General features: G+C 40.9%; 2 long non-coding RNA genes across 2 annotated transcripts; both read left to right on the forward strand.

Annotated features, from left to right (window-relative positions):
- Window positions 1–9730: 9730 nt before the first annotated feature.
- LOC117950560 lies at window positions 9731–20001 on the forward strand. The gene is made up of 3 exons (XR_004657938.1): window positions 9731–9907; window positions 15537–15542; window positions 19991–20001. It is a non-coding gene; the product is annotated as an uncharacterized LOC117950560 (long non-coding RNA).
- On the forward strand, window positions 10579–11053 carry LOC117950561. The gene is made up of 2 exons (XR_004657939.1): window positions 10579–10659; window positions 10784–11053. It is a non-coding gene; the product is annotated as an uncharacterized LOC117950561 (long non-coding RNA).
- Window positions 20002–23538: the final 3537 nt, after the last annotated feature.

Raw genomic sequence — 23538 nt, forward strand, 5'->3', positions numbered from 1 at the left:
GACGTTTAGCATTTCAAGTAGGCTGACATATTAAACTTAAGACAAAAAAAATGTATTCTACTGATAGTGTAATGACAGACATTGCTTTAGCTTGTCTTACACCTGCGTCATAATCAACCTACTTCAGCATAAAACAAGTAATGGTGACCTAAATTTGCTCCATATCGTCCATTGATGTTACTTCTTTCATTCTATTATGATACATATACATATGACAACACGGCACTGATTTGAAGTAGGAAAGGCCCCCTGCCAGACAAAGGTCACTCAGCCAAGAGCACAGAGAACATTCTCCCATTTCCCATCCTATATCTTTAGAAGTGTGGGTGGAGCGTAGGGGTGTCTCTCACACTCTCTCTCCCTGACACACTCCCGCCGCACTGCTGTCCTCAGCATCTCCGTGGGGCGGTGACTAATTGCCCCCGTAAATCACTGTGCAGGCCGTGCGATCCTCCGTTTATTTTTCCTGACAGTAATTTAGTGCTTGCTCTTTTACACACTTGTCATCGCGTGTTTTTCCTCACATTAGAGGCTGGTGGAAAAAGGACGGTAATTAACGGTGCGACGCGCGCTCGCCATGGCTCTTTCATCATAGTGTGATAATTGTGCTCCTTGTCTGTCACGGTAACCTCTCAGTTTCCCCTGGAACTTCCTTGGTGCCATTTGTCAACCCTGAGAAATAGGGAGGATTCTGGGGGCCTGGCTGCGATTCGGCTCACCTCGCTACCTGTTTTCCTATTTGTATCAAGACTGGGTCATTTATATTTCACACAAAACTTGTCAAAAATATTAGCCTCATCCTGCACAGGAAGATAAAAGATATATGGTAAACACACCTGAGTGCTTGATAGCTGAGAAGTTTCACACCCTCCTCTGCTTTTTATGTCCTTATTCTTTTTTAGTCCTGAAAGGAGGGGAGGTCGCAGAGGAGTTGGAAGGGACAGCCTAATAAACAGTCCTTCCATTCATAGTGCTGAGATGCAAAAGCCAGGGCAGTGGGGATGGGCAGAACAGCTGAGACCATTGCAAACCCATTCAATGAACTAATATATTTACAGGAAAGCCCAGTTCACTCATCTCCTTAGAATGTACAGCAGTATAATGCAGTGTATATGCTGGAGAACATGTCATATTCTATTTTTATCAGCTGCGGGCAGGTGATTCACTGTCTACCTTGTTATCCTCTGCTGTTCCATGCTGTGGATGCACGGTATCCATCACCCATAACCTGCACCCCAGAGGTTAAGTCATCAATAACTTTACTGCTGAAAATATTGCAGAGGACTTGGAGGTTTGCGTAAGGTCCTTTGACTGGCTGTCCACTTCCCACTCCGTGTCCCCCTGCACCCCCTTCTCCCAACTTCTCCTGGATTTTTTAATATCTTTATTCTCCTGTCACAGACAGGGGCTAATGGGATGTGTGGTCAAGATTTCAGGATCCATCACTGGCTTGCTGAAGAATTAGCATGGGCCCCATGCATCACCTGCCAGAGCTGTCAGGCCTGCTGTCTACTGCGCTTCATTATAGCGTTGGCACTGTGCTGCCTGTCTCCCCTCGGCACTTGCTTCTCCCCAGCCAGGAGCCATGGCCGGGAAAAAAGAAAAAGGCACTACCACGCCTCTCAATGTCAGCCCTGGTCACCAGCCACTAAATTAGGATACACTGTTGTGCTTTTAGAAATTAGGGAGAGGAGCGGACAGAGCCTCTGTCGGCCGAGGATGCTCACAGAGACAAGCGATTCACCCTCCCTCCTCTTATCCTTTCACTCCTCCTTCTCTCTTTGACATAGCTTTAAGTGGGGTTTTTTTCATTCTTTTTTGGGAGGAAAAAGTCTTTAAAAACTATTAGGGTAATTAAGCAGCAGTTGGCCCCTGTCGCGCTGAAGGAACTATTTTATTACTCATGTCCCTCTGGTTGGGAGTAGAGGGTACTGCTCTTATTTTTTGGTGGCTAACCCCCTTGTGCCTCATTCAGAGCCTGGACCCAGAAAACCCCCTCGAGAGCCATTCTTTATGTCTCCTCTGCAGCGCAGATTAGACCAGCAGTGCTAAGAAGGTCACAGTGAAAATGAAGAGAGCAAAGCAGGACTACAGCTGGGGACCCTACCCCGGTCCTTTCCCTCTCCCTCTTATTAGCAAATCAAAGCTGCCTCCAGAAAGATTCACACTCCTCACCTGATTTTGTCCTTTTCCGCTAATAACATAGCCACTTTGCCTTGACTGACAGTTTTCTTTATAATTGGCCCATGATCTGGCAAGAATCTAATAACCAGAAAATCCCCTCTGAGGGTCTGCCGGGCTTGGGCGACCTGTCTACACACACGCATGCGCGCACACACACACACACACACACACACAGCCTTCACCATCCCCCTAACACCATCTGCAAAGGGCCGTTGCCATGCCACACTGTTTGTGCACAACAGCGGCGAGCTAATCTTAACGTTCAATAATGGTGTGAATATTCAATGAGCAGCCCAGGCAGAGGATCCATAGTAGCACACTCTAATTACTGTTCATTTGCCAGAGTATCAAAGCCTAATTACTGTTCATTTTAATGCTCGGGAGAAAAGGGAGGAGAGTCAAGGCAGGGTTAGAGAAAGATGCCCTCCAGAGATCAGCCAGTCAGTCTTTATCCGTCTCTGTCTCTAGCTGTCTCTCTGCTTACAGCCTATTCATTGTCTTTGTGCGTGCCAGTGCTCATGTCTGTGTACATGCTACGTGTATTCCTACGCTTGTGTGTTTTATTGTGCGGGCAAACATTCAGAATTTCTTCAAACAAACACGTTAATCAATCACAGAGACAGCTTAGAGGAGAGAGAAAAAAGAAGACATGAGAGCACGAGACGAAGGCAAGAGACAGGGTCCATAATCCGGAGCTTATTGTTTCTTTTCTCTTTTTTTATCTGTTTAATGTGTTTTGGGTAAATATCAGACAAGGGAAGGGAGGGGACTGCCGTCATACTGTCTTTGCCTTCACCAGAAGAAAGCTCCTTTTTTTCCCCCCTTCCTTCTCACCTAATCCTGACAGAAGCCACCACAATCACTATCTGACACCCATTTGACAGTTTCTGTCACCAATTAGCAGCTAAATCAGCATCTCTCCAAACAAGAAAACGAGGCAATTTATATGTCTTATGAATTATTATTTAGCGCTTGTCTAAGTGGGTTTTCTTCTCTTTTCATTCTTATTCCTTCACATTAGAAAACAGATGACTGCATTGCAGTTGGTGGCTCACTGGTCCTGTCAGATCTTCTGGCTCCCCGCATCGGCGCAGGAGGCCCCTATGGGCGGGGAAATAAACCCTGTCTTCCCCTATCAGGAAGTTTGTCTTGTGAATTTTCTACCCCTTGCTCCACAAAATTTACAAGGCATCGACAACCCCTTTAATGAGGCACACCAAGCTGTTTGCCGGCTTTACCCATGATAGGATGTTAAATGAAAAGCTGCGTGCAACATTTGCGGTTTGTTATCATTCAATCTGCTTGAGACCACAAACTGGTCATTATCCAGCCATTATTTTCCTTGATTTACAATCACGGGGGGAGAAGGCGATCACTGGGGCTTGTTCTCCCCTCGGTGGGACGGATTGGAACCAGCTTGAAAATTTGCATTTACATGATCCGGCTGAGCAGCTTATTAGATCTGGATATTTATTTTCCACTTAAACCGATGTTTGATTACACTTTAATAAAGAACAGGGAAATCACTGAGCTGGCTGGGACTGACTGATCCTACCCAGTGGTTTCTTAGGGATTTTGTGTAATGAAATGAGAGGGACAAAAGATAAGGAAGCTTAGGGAGTTTATGACAGAGACGCAGATCAAGATGATAAGTAAGACAAAAACAAGGGGATGCAAGGGGAAGACCCTGCAAAAGAATCATTTTCATTCCCTCGACACGTCTAAACAGTTATTGTCTGACAAAAGGCAATCATAAAGGATAACAAGGAGATTCAAAAACCAACATTCAGATCAGACAAAGATGCTATTTCTGACAGGTTCAAACTGTTGTTAGGAAGAAAATACCCAACATCCACCTTATAAAATAGGTCATGATCCACAGCAATGGTAACAAACAACTCTGCAGAGGTGTCCCTGTGCAGTACCAAAATGCAACACATGTTATCGACACCTTTTATCTACATATCTCTCCTTTTTTTAATAAATTTATGCCATTGGCCACCCTTTACATCCATCTGTGGGTTTTACAAATATTTAAACATTGGCGAAGTAATTTTGTCAAAAGTATGGTCTGGAGTTTAGCCAAAAAGGTATAAAATGGCTCAAAGATTGAAATGTTATGTACGTGTTGTTAGGGCGGGAGGTAAAAACTTAGGGGTACTGGTTATTGAATAACTATTAACACTGACTGTATAAAAAGAAATCCTGTCCCACCTGACAGGACATAAGGGAATATAAAACAGATGAGTATGTCAGCCAAAGCAAAAATGGAAAATACTATGAGAATACACGCCATGATTGCTTATGGACATTTGCTTTAAGCCAAGTGATGTTACACTTGACTTAATCAATATTTGCCTTAGAAAGCCATTCATAACCAAGTCAAGGTTGATGATTAAGTCACAATACTTGAGTGTATCTCTGGTGTAAAGTAAAAGGTCATGATCCGCGTTGGGGGCAGTGTGGGTGTGTTTCATTGACACACTAGCTCATTTCTGGACTTCAAGATGATGCATGTGATCCAAACAATAGGCTTATTTACGCCACAGACACTAGAGCAGTGGTGGAATATAACTCAGTAGTTATAGTAGTTCTACTCTGCTACACTTCAGAGAAAAATCTTGTACTTTCTGATCCACTTCATTCATCTCAAAGCTTTAGTTACTAGATACTTTACAAATTAAGACGTTTGCACAAAAAAAAAATGAAGTTTATAAAAAACTAAATACAGGCCTACGAGTCCAGCTGAAATGATCAGACAATTAAACACTTAGTTGATTCACAGAACTATTTTGAGTACTTCTACTTTTCAGTACATTTTCCTGATGATACTTACTAGCTTTACTTAAGTAACTTTTCCAATGCAGTAGGCAAAAAGTAGGACTTTTACTCTTAAGTTTTTATAAATATTTTTAAAGTGTGGTATTAGTACTTTTACTCGTGTGATCTGAATACTTTTTTCACCACTGCACTAGAGGCTCTGCACCTCACAGCCAATTGACAAAAGGTTGATACACAACACTTTCTGAAATCATAAACTTGACTTAGAACTTAAATGGGCCCGCACACACACACACACACACACACACACACACACACACACACATCCAAACACATTGTGCTATACATAATTCCTCTATCCCAGTTTCTGTAACTACTGCTTATTCACCGAGCAGCACAGGCACAGAGAGAGAAAATGCAGAGGTGAGCCTTTGGCCTGGAGTGCCCCTCATTTAAGACTATCGACAAAATCAATAAAGTGAAGTATACTTCCTCGCTCTTTTGGCTCTGTTCCCGTTCCTGAAGCATTCCCTCAAGTAACCTACTCCAGCTGAGTTCTGTTACTGTAGCTCTTCCCCCACGTGTACACATCCTCAACCACTGTCTTTCCCCTCAGCAAATGAAAACTACACCAACAGAAACTACAGTATACGGTGTAAAACAAGCCAAGCCTCGACACAAATACCAGACAACGTGGTCAAAAACTTCTGTCTTGGAGTGAAACACTGTGTGCTATGACACGTCCCATTGTGCAGTGGAAGTTGTTGATTATTGTTCCTCTATAAGTCAAAGAAAGGTTAATGGCCTCACCGGAGCAGAGAAAGTCGAAAGACAAAACAATTAAGACATGCAACAGCATGTAAGATATATATATATATATATAGATATATATATATAAATATATATATATAGATAGATATATATATATATATATATATATATATATATATATTCACACACACACACACTATATATACACGTATATATAGCTTATTTATTATTGATTGTCAGTGAACATGACTGACCAGTAAAAGCATTTTATACATTATTTCACATGATGCATATTTTCCCTGATAGCCATTTTGAATTCTTCTTTTTTTGTCATGATTAAATTGAATAAGAAAACAACACTTGGAGTCTACAGTTGTGCTGGCAGTTCTGTGAGGCTGCTTTGATGTAATTGAGCATGCCAGCATGCTAACATTACCACAATGCCAATGTACTGATGAGCATGTCAGAAGTTTACCAGGTTAGCATGGTAGCATTTGCTAATTAGCACTACACAAAAAGGAAAAAAATCTGTAGTTTTGCAGGTATTTGGGCTATAACTAGGGCATCCGGTTAGATGGTGTTGGCAGGTGAGTGAGGAGCTATTAGCCAGGGGGAATGGAGGGGCGTCAGCGTGTCCTTCCCGCCCGTGGTTGAAAAGTTCCCCTTTAGTCCGAGCAATCACATATGCATGTAGCGGAGCCTAGACATTCTTTATTTATTTAAAAACTTTAGCAACCATGAAAAGCAAGCAGAAGAAAAACCAAACTAAGTGACATGTTCTGTTTGTCTTTCTATCAATCTCCGGCATTTGGCTTTGGAACCACACACACCAACAGCGCCACACCTACAGTACACATGCACCCCCTGGCACATACACAACAATTAGCACTATCCGTCCGAGAATGTTAACTAATAACAATTCAAATTGTTGATGCATAATGAATAATATTGGGTTACTATTCCTTGTTCCATTGGCAATTATGTGGTTATGCAGATATACAAACTTTAACACACAAACAACAAACAAACTAAGCAGTCAAATACCGATGGACGTTGATTACCATGGCAACGGCGTAAGCTTCGAAGCGTTTGGGGCAGCATTTTGACCTGATGATGGCTCGAGATGAAAAGTAAGAGAACCACGATAGAATTCACTTGTCCTGTAGATTTGTATTGCATTTCTTTCCCACTCTCACACTATTTCCTATCCTCATCTCTCTGCTATAAACTAAAACACCATTAAGTGAAAGGCACAATCGTAATCTTGTCAAGAACATGATGCTTCACAACAAAGCTCTCCTTGCACACCCTGTAAAAAGCTTTGTGCTGAACAATCAACAGTTTCAATAAATATCACAGAAGAGAAAAAGGTGCTGCTTTTCCACTTTTTTTATTCCCAGTATGCCCAATTAGCTAGCACCTTGCTGGGTGAGCACTCTCACCATTGGTTACTGTACAAATAGGAGGGGGACGGAATAAATCTTGGGATTTTAAGTCTTTGATTGACACAGAGATATCCTCGGGCTGTGTACCCATCAACATTAAAGTACATCAACAGTAAAATATACAGGTAGGCTACTGTTCTGAGTTACATTTCTCTGTGTCAGTGAGATAGATTCATTTCTGTTTGATTACCTCTAACATAGTCATTTAAGAGTTGACATTTTAATACTGTATAATTATTGTCAACATACCAGAATAGCAGGCTATGGAGCAGGACATAGTAGTGATTTTTTTCATGAATGGCATCCACTTTCAAACACAACCTGCCAAAACAAAAGCATGTATTTGGTGATTTTTTACTTTTACATTCCACTGGGTTATTGCAAAAACGAGTTTTTTAAATCTTTTTTTAAGACCATTATGTTTAAAATTTAAACAATAAAAAAAAAAGTTATGTCTGTGGTACAATCCAAAAGATACCAATAACACAGAGCTGATTGGTTAAGGGTGCTATCAATGCTCTTGTCTAACTCTGCAAAAAGACAAACACATTAATCAAAGTGTCAAACTGGTCATATTAACTAAAAGGTTGGGACCTTTTAGTTATGAAAAAAAAATGGCATGAAAATGTCACCTCATGAGTTTTTTTAACATTAATATGAGTTCGTCCCGGCTGCCTATGTTCCCCCAGTAACTAGAAATGGCGATAGGTGTAAACCAAGCCCTGGGTATCCTGCTCTGCCTTTGAGAAAATAAAAACTCAGATGGGCCAATCTGGATTCTTGCTCCTTATGAGGTCAAAAGGGGTCAGGTTACCTCCCTTTTCTCTGTTTGCCCACCCATCATGGCTTTCAAACAGGCAAAGGGGCAGTTAGTCAAGGTCACTAAACTTATCTCCAAATTAATTCCTGCAGTTTACATCTGCTCTATGTATATAAAAAGCGAATATAAAATGCATTTTTTGTCTGGGTTCTAATAAATACTCTTTGAGGCGTGAGAGATGAGGTGGGAAACAAAGCTTGAGTCTGTAAGGTCAAATCTTTGGGTTCATAGACCCCGAGGAGGTAAATTGATTGTTGAGTGTTAGGGGAGGGGTAGGAGGTAAGCATTTAACTGCTGACAGACAAACTCTGGCCCTGCAGGGGAGAGCATGCAGCACATTGCTTGACACCATTTCCACAGGCCTGTGTTCCACAATCCTCTTCTGTTCAATGGGGCAAGACCTTGTGCTTTTGTTACAATTAACCTATTAGGAGAAGCCTTTTATTTGCAGGTGATTCCACACTCCCTTGCGTGCCTCAATAACACTATTTTGATCTGAGGGACTATGGCCTACAGACATTTGCCAGATAAATTCTGTTGAAAAATGGAAGATGTTTCATCAAAAGCGATAGGTCAGCACTAGCGTGGTTCTATCAAAACATAACCACATTTTTTGAAATAAACAAAATTAACCACACTTTATATCCCTTGTTTGGAATAAATGTGATGCTTCTGCAGTGTATATGGAGTATATGGCCTGCAATAAAAACAAATGACTCTTACCCTTGGTGAAAAAACATAAAAGTATTTAAAAATTGACCCCAAGGGTCTGCTTTGTCCGTGGCTGGAGGCATTATTACACCCTGGTTGTCACAAAGTACCCCCTCAGGTCATTACTCCCGGGCAGCCACAGACCCTTTGGCAGACAGAAGCTGAGCTCCATTATATGGGACGCAACGAGGGGTTGAACGTAGCAAATAGGAGAGGGAAAAGAGGGGGACGGACTGGCCCTGGATCTGAGGAAACGGAGATGTTAGCGGGAGATGGCACCGTTCTGATGTGATGTTTTCTGGGGCCTGGCCCAGACCTGGAAGCCGCCCATTTGGGACAGGTTCTAGTGGTAGCTGGCATGTGCTGGCAGAGAAATACTTCTATCCTTTAATAATCATGAACATAATTGCATATTTTTTCATTTCATCTGCTTTTCATTTGATGCATATATTCTCTTTAGTTAAACTGTTCCCTTCTCGCCCGTTCCAGCCCATTGGACTGCAGATGAGAGTAATGTGCTTTTTGTGTATTAAATCAAAGCAAAAGCCCATTGTAAAATGTATTAGCATTAGCATTTTGAGGCCAAACAAAGAAATATGTGTCAAGGCACGCAGCCGTCAAAAAGCTCAATTCATAATGTTTACTTAAACAATACATTAAGTATTTACAATCAAAAAGACACAGAGCACTGTCTCTAAACAGTGGGTATGAGGACAGTGGCACAATTATATGTTGGTGTCATACTGTAGCACACTGGATTGGAAACGGGGAAAAAATTACTATAGACTTCTGATTTTAGAACACTGGACCAGGATATTGATTATACAGCTACGACAACAAAATAGTTTTTAGTGGCAATGTTTTTGCTGGTCATGTGTTTTAGTGTCGAAGTGGCTATAGTTCAGGTTTGGCAGAACATCACCAGGGAATATGCTTGGCTGGTGTCGGGGCTTTTTATTGTAAAGTGGGAGACTAAGTATAAACAAGACTCAGTTTACACAGACTTCAGTTTAGCACCTGAGAAGCGCTGTGGTGAGTAGCAGACCGTGCTTTTCAGGTGTTGCGCTAATTACTCTGCCCAAGTAGCGTTGCTTTGCCTTTTGTGGAAAATAGTTCCCAGTATGTATACGGTTAGAAGATGGCTTTGTCTCATGTGACCTTCTTATTTGTACACCCTGTGACTATACAAATCACAGTGTGATTCAAGCTCGACTACTGCAATGTGTAGCCCATCCACAAATCCTTCCACTGGCTTCCGGTCTCACTCAGGATTGAGTACAAGGTCTCCCTTCTTACCCACCAGTGCATCCATGGTGATGCTCCCTTCTACCTCAAGGAACTCCTCGACCCACAAACCTCCACACATTCCTTCCGCTCTCGTTCAACGTATCCTGAAACCCCCCCGGCATTTTGCTTACCTGCTCCCAGTCTGTGGATGCTCTCCCTGCCCAACTGAGGACACCACAGACTGTGGATGCTTTTACACGCGGCCCTAAGACTGACCTATTCAGCAGAGCTTTTGGCTGATATCCCTTTCATGGCCTTTTGTTGTTTCTTTTAATATTACGACTTTTTTTCTCCTTAGCATTTCTATGCTTTACTTTGATATTTGCTAAAATATAAATTGCGTTACAAATAAAAATGTATCATTATTATTATTATTATTAACATAAACATAGCTGAGGCAGGTATTTATTCATAAACCAAAGTTTAAGGTTAATTCAATTTTTTGTTTGATCTTTATGCTCTGGGAAATAAAACAGGCAGGGATCCCCAAAGTCTTTCGAATTCACCCTCTGGGGGTTAAGAACGTCTGTATAAACTTGCATAGCAATTAGGGCTGGGCAATATATTGATTATCAGAGGTGGAGTGGCAATCGGTAGAGTCAGGACTTTTCCCAGTGGGTTGGTAGTGTTTTGAGGCCGCGAGGGCCGGTCTGATAATAGGTGCTGTATATACATTGCAAGTTCTTTGCACCACCACCCAGCGGCCGGGTGTGCCGTTTGGGGCTGCCCAGTCGCTGTTTAAACGGTGCATCCTCTGCTCAACCTGTCCGCCGGGTCGCAGCAGTCTCTTATCTCAATACAAACACAGGCTAAAAAGAAAGCACTAACGGTCACAACCATGTCTAGGATATTCAGAAATATAGGGGGATCAGTGAGCGGCCCCTCCCCAAATGGCATAGCCTGGTTGGCCTAAGACGTAAAGCCATCAAACAGCTCTTTTTCTTCATCACGTTGGAAGTCCATCGGTAACGTTAACAGACAGTGTGTGAGTCTAATGATGAAAACCAAAAAAGAAAAGGGAAAGGTGGCGCTGTGATGGTCAACTTAAAAGGAACAAGGGATTGTGTTGTTGTGCTGTGTGTTGTTATTTCATGTGATTGGGTGATGGTATTTCAGAGAGAAAGTTACAGTTTTCTGTTTTATGCATGTATGAGTTGACCATAAAGCAAGTTTTTAAAATGATTGCTATGATTTGTATCACTACCATAAGATGTAAAGCCAATAATGTGGATCCAATCTTGTACAGTATAAGCTGTTATGGAATTTATGCAAATGGATCTGAGAATACTCTCATGTGAGGAAATGTAGAACACTGTTGGTTTTTGTGTAATGACTCATTCATTACATCTTTGGTTTGAAGATCGGAGAGCCATCATGTACTGTGAATCTCTTCCCCTCTTTCAGAGCATCACATGTGCACGTCAGACCGTCAATCAAACATGACAGCTATTTACACTCACTGGGCGAGATGAAAGGTTCTGGCTCCATCACTCAGGCCCCATTCACCTAAGAGAATAAGAAAGAAGACAGACAAAGCAGGAAAAAGGCCTGTACATTTTTATATTCTCGGCTGTCTCGGATGCTTTCCTACGGCAGACACACCGACAGTGCACGCAACCTCACAGCAGCTACTGTGTGTATGTGTGTGTGTGTGTGTGTGTGTGTGTGTGTGTGTGTGTGTGTGTTTATGGGTGCAGAGTTATGGCAGAAACACAGACACACACACTCTTACTAATACCTTTGATGTTCAAGGTGCTGTATCTGTTGTGCATGTCTGTCCTCTCAAATCATTCCCAGCACTGGGAGTAAAACATGGAAACAAAGGCAAACAACATATCCAAAAGTGTCAAACGACACATCTGGTGTTTCATGTTAGCTGGATTAGGGTGACATGGAAGCAGCTTCAGTCAGTTAAGATGCAGGACGGGCTAATTGACACTGGCTGCTGCAGGAGGCGAGAGGTTAGAGAGGCAGGGAGATTTCATCTCTGTCATGAACTGTCCTTCAGCAAAGCTAACTCTAATTAGACTGTGGATTAAAAGTTAAAGGCTTCAAATTTACTATTATAAAGAAGGATAAAGATTCTAACCTAATGTACAGAGCAGTGACTTCCACAAAAAATGAATCAACAACATTTCTGATTAATCATTCAAGTCCATCAACATCCTCTGCAGCTTCTCAAATTTTGGAACTTGCCGCAAATTTTAGACGTGAATCAAATAACTGAGCTTTTGCAGCTTGGTATGACCATTTCTTACTAATTTTTGACATTCCGTAGACTAGGCTAAATGAATCAAAAGAGTAATAGATAGATTGATTAATTCATGTAAAAATAAAAATCATGAGTTTGTAGCCCTATTTTCATTTTAACCAACCATTGTATCTCCATGGTATCTTATGTCACCTTTTAGAACTACAGCACATTTCAACTTACACCAAACATTCAGTATGCTACTCTTTTAAACATCAAGATTACAGACGTCAAATAGTATAAAACCCGCATTAAGTGATTTTTGGCCACTTGAACTCTGTGGAATGAGCTGTAAACACTGACAACATTGAAAATATCCCATTATAAGGTGGATATGATACATTGATGTTTTCAGCATATTTTGTCATTAAGAGAAAATATTTTGTACTGGTGTATGATGTATGATGGACTGTGTCACTTCAGGCAGGTTTAAAGTCTCTCCTTCATGGAACAATGGCTTCCAAAATGGTAAATTAAAAATAAATTTAAAAACACTCTAATAAAATATGTTTGGAAAATGGTCAGCACATATGTAAAGTATGATTTGTAGCAAATGGGCTTAAGATGCAAGAACATTAGTGTGGTGCTTTAAAAGAGACATATCATGCTCCTGTTAAGGTTTATACTTGGATTTTGTGTTTCTAATAGCTCTAACATGTGTTTTCTAAAGGCTTCAATGTTCAAACAAACACTTTGGCCACACTAAATTTCTGTATTCAGCCTCGGTAATATAGCGGAGTATACGTAGTTATAGGTATAGGTGAGTAGAAATAGTCAGATGGGGGGGGTCTTTTTTACAGTTTGTGGGTCGGACTCCTGACAACCAATCGTATGTGCGAAGCACTAAAAAGGTGAGTTTATTCATAATGTGTCCACTTTAATATTATGTTAACGTTACCAAATGCTTACTGAGCTTACAGAGCTGTGGCTCAGCAGCTCTCCAGCTGGTGGGGGAGAAAACACACCCGCCATCTTTAAATGTTACATGTTTAATTGACTTATTAAAGTTTCTTCAGAGGAAGCTTTCGCTGTCAGAATGAATCTTTTTTTTTGTTTTTTTTTAAAGTATTCCCTACCATTTAAAGAGTTTATATTATATAATTCTTATTTTGAAACTTTCCTTCCCAGAAAAATGACTCATCTTTACATTTCTAGTGAAGGCGCCACCTTGGGGCTGTAGTAATTATGACAAGAGCAAAACAGAAAAAATTAGGCAAACTATTGGAGCCCGACGTTCCTGAATAGAAGGCAGGTTGGGGTGGTGCCTGGGTCCAACAAACGCCTGAGTTCTCCCAGCATAGGGAGGCAAGGTAATTGTTTTTACTTTACGATCGTCAAGTTCAGCGATTAACCCAAACCATGATCTTTTTTTCAAGAAAACCAAGTAGTTTTTATGCCTAAACATAACCAAACTGTGACTGTTTCACAACGTTAACGACGTGTTTAAAAAGGCGACCTTTACCTTAAAAACACAACGTTCCCGGGTTTAGATATGAGGATGGAAAAGGCTTGCGAGGGTCGTATTAGAAGGTAGGAACAAATTGGCCATATGGTGGTTTGAAGGACTTGGAAAAATGGGACTGACATGTCCAAGTTCTCGCTACAGTTCAGGTACATAAAAGGGTCCAGAATTTGAGAAATGGAAATGTATTGAATATGTGAAGCCCTAACCTGACTAACCTGCATGAATGGATATTCCTACTCTTCAAATGCTTTGGTTTAAATAAAATTAACAATAGATGCCTGTGATTGTAAACATAAACACAGTGACTCCATCAGTGCTTGTCATTCATTTGAAATTGAGCTGTGACTGCCTGCTAAAGGACAGCTGCGACTTTCAGCTCCAGTGATAACTGCTCAGTTCTGTGTAAAACAACACAAAGGCATCTATCTCGCACCGTGTGCCAACACCGGCTTCAGAAATGATAATGAAATGTCTTTGAAAGGTGTGAAGGAAAACAACTCGGCCGGTTTTATAAATCACTTCAGAAAATGATAATAGATGCTGAAATAAATTTGACAATTATTGGCTGAGGGGAAACTTTTCAAATAACCAGGTTTATGGTAAGTCATATCACTTGGCAGTCGATCATCATGATCACGACTGGATTGTCCCAGAAGGTGGCATATTTATTAGTATGCAACAGATGGGGAGCATGCGTTTTCCTTTGCTATGGCTTGTGAAATTGGTCTTTTGGTAGCAGTATAAATATGATGAACTGTAGCCTATAACAGGCACTGGAACCCACACAAGGACAAAATGTCCAAATGAGCACCAAAAGTCATGTTTTAGCTGCTTTACAGCAGTGCCATCAATGATTGATCTACACCATGCTGAGCCAGTACAGGAAACAAAGCATAGCGCCTATAATTTAGTGGAAAAACAATGCATAAGACCATCAGCTTGTGCATCCATTTCAGTACAAGCATTCCCTGGTGCAGATAGATCATTAAACTACCAGGCGCTTTGCAATATGGTGTAGTCAATGTCACTGAAAAGATGGGACAATAAAGTGAGGTAGGGGGTTGCAACAGCACGGAGAGAGCATGGAGATGTATTAATGTCACATAGGCTTTAGCTTGCCTCCTTAAGCCCTGCAAAGAGTCACCAAAGCCAATTTCCATTATCATATTGATTGAAATAGTTCATCATAGTGTAATTTTAGGTTTATCGCCACCCGGTTGGGAATAAGACCAAAGCATTATCCAACAAAAGCTATTGTTCCAGGGGACGTTTCGCTGTTCCAGTTCATTGATGGAGTTGATTAAGTTTAAATGAAGCAGACACTGGATAAAAGTGAGGGTATTGACCAGCGAGCAGTGTGCCGCGCTTGAAAAAGCCTGATACACGCGGAAAAGCAAGATTTGCTAAATGCTCTAATCTTCAATCAAATCTAACATCAATACAGACAAAGTTTGGTAATGAGAGATCCAATGAAGCATGCAGTAGAGAGAATTAATCCCCCTCGCCTAAACTGAGTTCAACTTTGAAGCTTGCTCCTCAGGAACGATAGTTATCTAAATGCTAAATAAGAAACGTATTGTACTTTTCACAGCACACTAATCATTTGTTCATTTTGCCTCCATTATTTGTTCTCTCACACATCCCGCTTGTTGATCTGGTGATTAGATCAACCTTGGATAGTGGAGGAGAATAGAATAATGAGGCTGCCAGGGAGATTTGATGCACAGCAGCACGTAATGTTCAGGCCTGCAGGGATGCTGCCACTACGTACTGTTACAGTTCACACAGCGGGAAATTGGGCACAAAATGAAGAGCATTTAGTATAAAGTTAACTTCACACTGGTCCACAAGTTGTGAGGAAATTATTCTGAATGTTTGGGGAGCTTCATCAGTGTTTCACCGGGGTGCAGAAAGCTAAGTCCTAATTTAGAGAAGCTCACATTCTTGTTTTACAAAATCAACAATTATGTGCTTGTTATTCTCTAATGTGTTATAGCTCATTTTCACAGACCGGAGCAATGGTTCTTAACCCTTGTGGCTAATGATCCTCTCCAGACACATTTTAAAACACATCAAAAAACTACTAAGGGGGGTAATAACTACTTTGAGTTCTCAAAGTGATTTGACTAAGTAGAGTAGTTGAAGAGGTACAACTATTTAGTAATTTTACAGGAAATACACAAGAAAAAATGTTGTTAAGAAGAAATATGCAATTTTCTCTTTCCCATCCCTATTCAGCATTTGACTCTTTACATTTATCTTGAGACCCCCAGGTTTGTAACCTCAACACCCTAACAGTGGGCTATTTAGAATCTGGCCCTTGATAATTTAGAGCCTACTACAGTGTGTTTGCGTGGGAAGCCTGTGATATTTACCTTCTGCAGATCAGATGCCTTCATTCAGTCTGAAACTTCAATACAATGAATACATCCAACAGAACATGCGCGCGCCGGTTCTTAATTATTTACAAGCAACTTCCTGCCATCAACTTTGCCAAGCGGTCACGGTGTTCTCGCATTAGTTCGAATCAATTAGCACAGCTGCAATAAAGGGCCTGAGACCGGGTGAAACGTGTGTTTTTGGCCGTGCCCCTGTTTGTGCGGCCATGGCCAACTCCTGCCATGCTACCTGTATGTCCTGGATTTACACGTCACGAGCAATTAAGCGTCACGTGCATTTTAAATTCCGTAGCCTAAAAATGAAAACTATTCTCAAATAAGCCTTAAACATAGATGTAGGCTATATTTATAAAGTTATAAATTTATTTGGTTTTGCATTTGATGCCTTGCATAAGGAGTTGACATAGTGCATGTGACACCTGGATGTTATATATTTTTTTGCATTTGCATTTGTCTTTTTAATCTATGACCATATCATAAAAGGAATTAAATAGGATTGTGTGCAGAAAGCTTTATTTTGTTTTGTTCTTTAAGCATATGATGCCATATTAAATGTAGCCTAAATGTAAACAACCACCGGTAGATGATTAGGCTATACACACATAATCCACAATACAAATGATGTCCGGTTATGTTTTTAGGAGCCCTCTGAATCATATAATGTCCCCTCTTTAAAACACATCCCGTCTTGGTGCAGGCTTGTGCGAGGCTGAGGTGAGTCTGGGCGTGTTGCTGGAGGCCTGCTGGGGCTGTCCGCAGAGGAGCAGCATCGGGGAGCTGACTGAGTGACTGAGTGAGTGCTGCTGCTGACATGTAGCCTGGTAGCACATAACAGGTGACAACTCCCTGCACTTGAAGTAAATGTAAGCTAGACATACCTTGTAAGGTCTTTCTTCTTTAGAAAGGCTTCCTGCTGGCTACGCCCAAATCCACAGTGCGTCACTGTATACGAAGACAGACTTTTGGGGGGTTTAATTTCTATTTTAGAAATAAAAAATAACAATAGGCTTCGTGTACCAAATCCGTCAATTTTTATCACAGTACTATTTCATTATTATTTGTGTCTATACCCTTGAAACGTCTAGGCTAAATAAAGATTCTTAGTGCCACCCATTGGGTCTTAAGCGGTCCAGAGTTGACATCAGTTCGTCTTAACTTCCACTAGCCTATTTATTTCCAGATGCCACCTCATTATTTGCATTTACTTTTTTTTTTGCAGAATGACGGTAGCCTAAGTGTTGTCAACCGCGCTGAGTGGATTTTTCCAACCCTGTGTTTTTCATTGTTGAGATACGAGCTGTGGGACATGAAGTCTGAGCTGTGTGTTGTCAGAATCCCATCTAATCTGCATGTTTGTTTCTTAAACAGGGCATGTTCACTTATCCCCCCTTCTTTTTTTCTGCAAATCGACAGGAGATGCAACCCGGGAGAAGTGCAATAAAACAAACTCTTGCTCTCAAAGGTGTGCGCGGCTTTGTACCGGCGCGTTTTGCCTGTTAGCTGCACATCCTCTTGTCTTTTCATCTGTCAGTTATTCCCCCTCATGTTTTGTCATTTGCTCTGTATATTCATTTGTCGCCTGCTATTTTTTTTTCTATGCCTGCGTACACCCGCGGTTGTAATTAAATTTCTTCCTCAAATGCGACAAAGAAGAAGAAGAAGATTTTTCTTTTGGGGTTCTAGGATCTGTTTGATTACTGATGTGATGTTGAGACAATCTGTGCAGCTCCTGCAGACTGGCGCGTCCTGAGAGCTTTCAGTAGCCACAGTACATGCTACTGATAAACTCGGAGTTCGCAAAAATGGCCCTAAAGGGGGTCTGGAAGTCAGCTTGATTATTGCATCAATGTAAAAAAAAAAAAATTCTAATAACGAAATTCACCCGGGCTGCAATGTGTGCGAGATCGTTCCATTCATACTGTATCAGTCAAAGAATCGTTGAACAGGAAAGGTTCAGACAGTTTGAAAAGGTGCAAAAGACCAACAAATAAAATATAACATTTTGCTTTAATTATGCTAATTACATAACTTTTATTTTGTCAAATTACCACCCTAATTTCTTGCTTTTTGTTGCATTTATTTTATTATTATGGTTTGTTATCAATTTCAGTGTAACCACTTTGTTGATGTGCTTCTCCCTCTGGCTCCCAGAACGAAATGAACAGCGCCCCCTACCGTCTGACGGCGGAACTGCACCGTGGCAGCTGAACATTAAGCTCATGGGCGCAGTGGTTAGGAAACACTTTAATCCCATAGAGCCGTTTCACACCCCTCTAAGTGATTACCGGATACAATCTCAACCGTAAATATTCCCTTTGTGTGTGAATGTTTGCGGGATTTAAAACACAGGTTCGTTTGTTTTTATAACGGGGGATGTGTTAGGCTGCAAAGATGGACAAAAGCATCCTCTCCCCGAATCAGTGTGGATGCAAGTCTATAAAAAGGGGGAAAGCGATCTCAGCAGTCCGGGTGTAATTTGATGGATCACTAAAGACACCTATAGGCCCAAAAACAGACACGTTAAGATCTGGATTTCTTTTCTCGTCAATTTATTATTTGGCTCTATGTTAGAAATCCTGCCTGACTCGATCTTTCTGGCTCATATTCTACATTTCTCCCCTCATCCAAATCAAAAGCCTCTGTGCTCGTATACGGCTTGTCAAGCCTCCAGTTTAGTGATGTAAAAAAAATAATAAATAAATAAATAAAAGGAGGTCAGCCTGAGCCCGGCGGGATGCAGGGCAGCTGCTCCCTGACCGGTTCCCCCGTCACACCTACTGCAGCCCCGTCTCTGAAGGCGTTCACTTTGCGAGTAATTAATAGGAAATAATGATGCTGCCGAAGGTGCGGCATCGCTGCCGAGCACATCAAGACTGGGCATATCGTTGGCTGCATTATTAATCTCCCCACTGTAAATGACACGTGGATGCTGCTCAGCCTGTTTATATATTGTACAGCACAGGCTGTGTGATGGACGTGCCCCAGCTGAATTTATAGGCAAAGGAATCGGCTATAGCTTAATAGCCTAGCAATGTATCTTAAATTAATATGAATCTGAAAATAGTGTTTTGGCACTATTTTGGCATCCGAAGCAACGTAACAATTAAAAAAATGTGGGATATCAACGTGTGAATTAAATTGTGCATTAAAAATGCTTACACAGCCTAAATCAAAGATGTGCTGTCCCAATCACCAGAATGTTATGTACACATAAACAAAGGTTTTTTGATCAGTCTACACAAAATTGGGTGTGCCACGTCTCCTTCTTGGTATATGATATAACCTTCTTTACTCCCCAAATGTATGGGTAACACCTTCTGGATTACAGAAATGTAGGCTACCATGTGATGGGCTAATTCTTTAAATGTATGGCAGGAAAACCTACACAAAGCGAGAATTCACAAAGTGTCCCAATCACCCTTACTACACTCTACCTATCGGATTTACTATCAAGCTATATCAGCTAGACTGTTTTTGTTTTTTAATTATTTTATTAAGAACATTTCCATGCACCATCAACACCACTGTCATACAATATTCCTTCTTCTTCCAGAAAACCAATCCTCTGACTCAGGTAATTATAGCAGATAATGTAATCGCACCATAACGCACTTGTCTGCCCAATTAGCTGAAACAATTATTACAACTTTGACTTAAATTACGTCTCAATTTGAAGGCTCGCGCTGGTCTATAATTCAGTGATTAAAACCCTCTCTGCCCCAGTGCCTTTAGGGCAGCGCATGATTAGGACCTGTCAGCTGCTGGAGTGAACAGAGGCAGCCATGCGTGTAGTGCAACATGACCCGCTGTTGTTAAACCTTGTCAACATATTAACCTGAATTCCCCAGTCATTAGACACTAAATTGCCTACACAAGAAGGAAAATGTACACATATTTATGTGTAATTGAAAATAATAAGTAGGCTATATGTATGTTCTCAAAATAACACGGAGCGTGACGTCACATAATGTCCCAAGGCCTAGTTCAGACAATGGCTTGAATGAAAACCATTATGTGAAAGCTACACACATCCATGTTAAATACATCTCTTTGATACTTGTACAGCCTACGTATTTCTATGGTCAAGTGTAAAATAAAGATAGTCAGACAGGAGTTAACACTGTCAAATTAGGTTGCTATACGAGATCTCAGAAATCGTGAGAGTTACGGCATATCTCATCATTACATGTATACAAACCAAAATAAACAGGTTTGACAAGAAGAAAAATAGTGTTTTGGGAGGGCCAAAAGGTTCATCTGAAGCACATTTGATCCTTGTCAAAATATATTGATTCATGTTCTTTCTAGAGACAGTTGATGTCTTCCTTAATTTCTGACTAGCCATCTGAGCTGACTGATGAGGGGAGACTCATGTGTTCTTTGTAGTTTGAAGAGCTTCTATGTCAGGGACATAATACATCAATTAATAACTACAAAAATGATCATTTCCCATTAAACTGAGACAACACAAACCTGCCCAGAATGATCATTTGCAAAAGATGATCAGTGATGTCAGTGTGTTCCGTATAATGCAATGCAGAGGTTTCCCATACAGTGTATAACATAGTGTAGGTAGGGTTTTGCATAAGTTTACAGGAGTGGCCGAGCAGTGCAGAGGTTTTTATGAATTTCCCCTCAGCCACAATCAGTGCAGCCGATTTTCCTTTGGTGTATCCAGAGGTGAATAATTTATAGGAGGATAAAAGCGTTTGTGGTAGACAGACAGACAGTAGAAGGAGGCAGGCTGGGAATCCCCCCCGCTCCATCTCAACCCTTCCACCCCGCCCCAACTGAGCTCGCCCCTTGCCGCATAGTGGCCTTGCACTGATACCTCCTTGGACGGCTGCTTGAAGTGCAAATCTGTGTTCCAACTTGTTCCCGGTGCCTGTCAGCATGTTTTCCTCTTGTCAGCAGCGATTGAGTGTGGACCTGTGTCACCCTTGTACCACCGCAGTAACAGTATCATTGACAGGCCAGTGACACTGCCCAACCAGATAATGGAAACCTATTGATTTTTCTTCCTTTTTTTCTTTTTCACACATGCAGTCTGTGAAACTGAATAACAGAAGGTAGAAGGACAGGTCATGATCAATGGTCCTGAGCTCTGAATAACTGCTGCTACAGACACTGAATGGGGAAAAAACACAACATTAGCGGACAAAAAAATCCTATTAGTTAATTCACACTTTCCCGGGATGCAGCATCATGAACGTAGCAGCATTAAATCAGAAACTGTTCAAATCATTCAAATTAAATACCGTAGAATCATACTTTATTAGCTAATAAGCAACCATACCAAAAACAAAAGTAGTTCCGAGGTTTTCTACTGTTTCCTCCCATTTTAATTTGCTAAATCTATCGATATCAAGTGTTACATTTCTGAATAAATGCAGGTTTTCTGTGTTGTGCATACAGGGGTTTGGCATTTGCAGTTTTAATGGAGCAATCTCCAGAGAGAAGGGCCCCTTTGATACCCATGGCAATGATAAGCATGCATTGGCTGCCTACCATTGGACCCCCATGGCAGATGGCGAGTGTGGGTCCTGCAACAACACATTTCTTTATGTCAGCTTTGTCGTCCTCTCTCTCTCTTTCTCACTCTTCCGCTAGTGGAATAATGAAAAGCCCAATTCTGGTCATGGCTAACTCAATCTCATTATAATCCCTCCTTTTTTATTCATTCGGCCCCTTGGGATGCTGTCTACCAGCGATGTGGCTTTCAACCTCCAGAGAGAACATCTTTTGAAACAGCCAGGAGACCTAATGAAGTCACAGAGTGGCACAATTATTTCCCAAAGAAGGAGCATTAATGTACTTCAAAATTCCCCCTGGAGAAGCATGATGACAATTGGTTTGTACAGCTTTGATCACTGCTTTAAATACTGCCCAAGATAAACTGCAGGGTTAGCCCCCTTTGCCATTGGTAAGTTGAAAACCCAGGAGTGGCTATCAAGCATTGGATACATCAAATACTCAGCCTGTAACGCTAAAAACTGTAGTTTAAAATAGCACATAGCCTATAAATGACTTCCTGTTGGGAATAATGGTGCAACATCACATGGAAATCTGAATGTTTCACCCAAAAGAACTGCAACAAATAAAACCGCCCAGTGTGTTGTATACAGGGGATGGTCCATCTTCAAAGGGTCAAGTCAGGCTGCAGTTAAAAGTTGTATTTGTGCTCTGTAATAAAAGTTGGAATACCGTATTTTTTATTTTTATTTTTTAAACTCTTGGAATGAAGCACTGCAATTTAAACCCAGTTTTCACCCAAAGCGTTAAGCACAACCGTTGGCATGGAAGTAGAGTAGGCACAGGAAGTATAAGATTACATGATAAACACTTGACAAACTTAAATTATCCTCCATAAAAATCAACAGACATGTATCTGTTTCAAGTTTCCAGAGATCTTTGTAGATATCATTTCTGCAGTTTACCTCCCACACATCATCTCACAGAAATAGTGCCACCTGTACTCACATTTTCTCTTTTTGTCATGCTGCTGAGGAAGTTAAAGTGAAGGTTCATTAAAGTGCTAATATAATGCTTTTTGGCTTTTTTCTCTTGCCTTTATTGTATTATATATCTTTTTATGTGCACATTATAGGTTTACAAAGTGGAAAAGCCCAAAGCCCTTGCTCCAAACAGCACTGTTGTAGTCCAGCCTTTACCTGCGTGACGGACGTGCGTCACTTTGTTACACACTTAAGATGCTCGCCTAGCTGCTAGCATGGCACTCCCTCACACTCTGCTTCTCACTGGCTAGTAGTCCTTACCTAGCTACTGTGCATGTGTGACTCCCAACAAAAATGGAACAGAAGTGTGATGCCTCACTCTGTAGCTAAAACAGAGAGCTCGACACATAGGGTGAAAAGAGGAGTAGCAGCAATGTACAATACAACAAAAATATGGTGTTTTTTTATTTATTTAACCATGTAACCCTATTCTGGTATAACCTCTGAATACAATTATCAACACTAATCAACCCAAATCATAAAATATATCACTTCCTGTTCAGCAGATGTTATTCCCCTTTAAGATAGTCACCTCTAAACGGTTGAGTCTGAATTTTTACATTCATGAGTGACTGAAGGTCAATGATCCTTTATTGATATGAATTCATGAATTGTTATTTTAATACAGATAAAGCAGACATGAACATAAAATGGATCAACTCTGGGGTCATAAATTGGAATAATTGTTGATGTTTCTATGAAGAACTGTGGGCCAACCTATCATGGAATCCGTGGTCTGTCTTTCCTGTATTTCTGGTTGGCTTTCCATTTTCACATTTCAAAATAAGATTAATTAATATATACAAATCAGGTCCTTTACTTATTTATACACTAATATATACTGTATATCGTCGCTGTCGGGCAGAAATCTTGTATCTCTAAATTGCGTCATTTAATTTCTTTTAGAAA

Source organism: Etheostoma cragini, chromosome 9, assembly GCF_013103735.1.
Source record: "Etheostoma cragini isolate CJK2018 chromosome 9, CSU_Ecrag_1.0, whole genome shotgun sequence".
In the NCBI taxonomy this organism is placed as follows: domain Eukaryota; kingdom Metazoa; phylum Chordata; class Actinopteri; order Perciformes; family Percidae; genus Etheostoma; species Etheostoma cragini.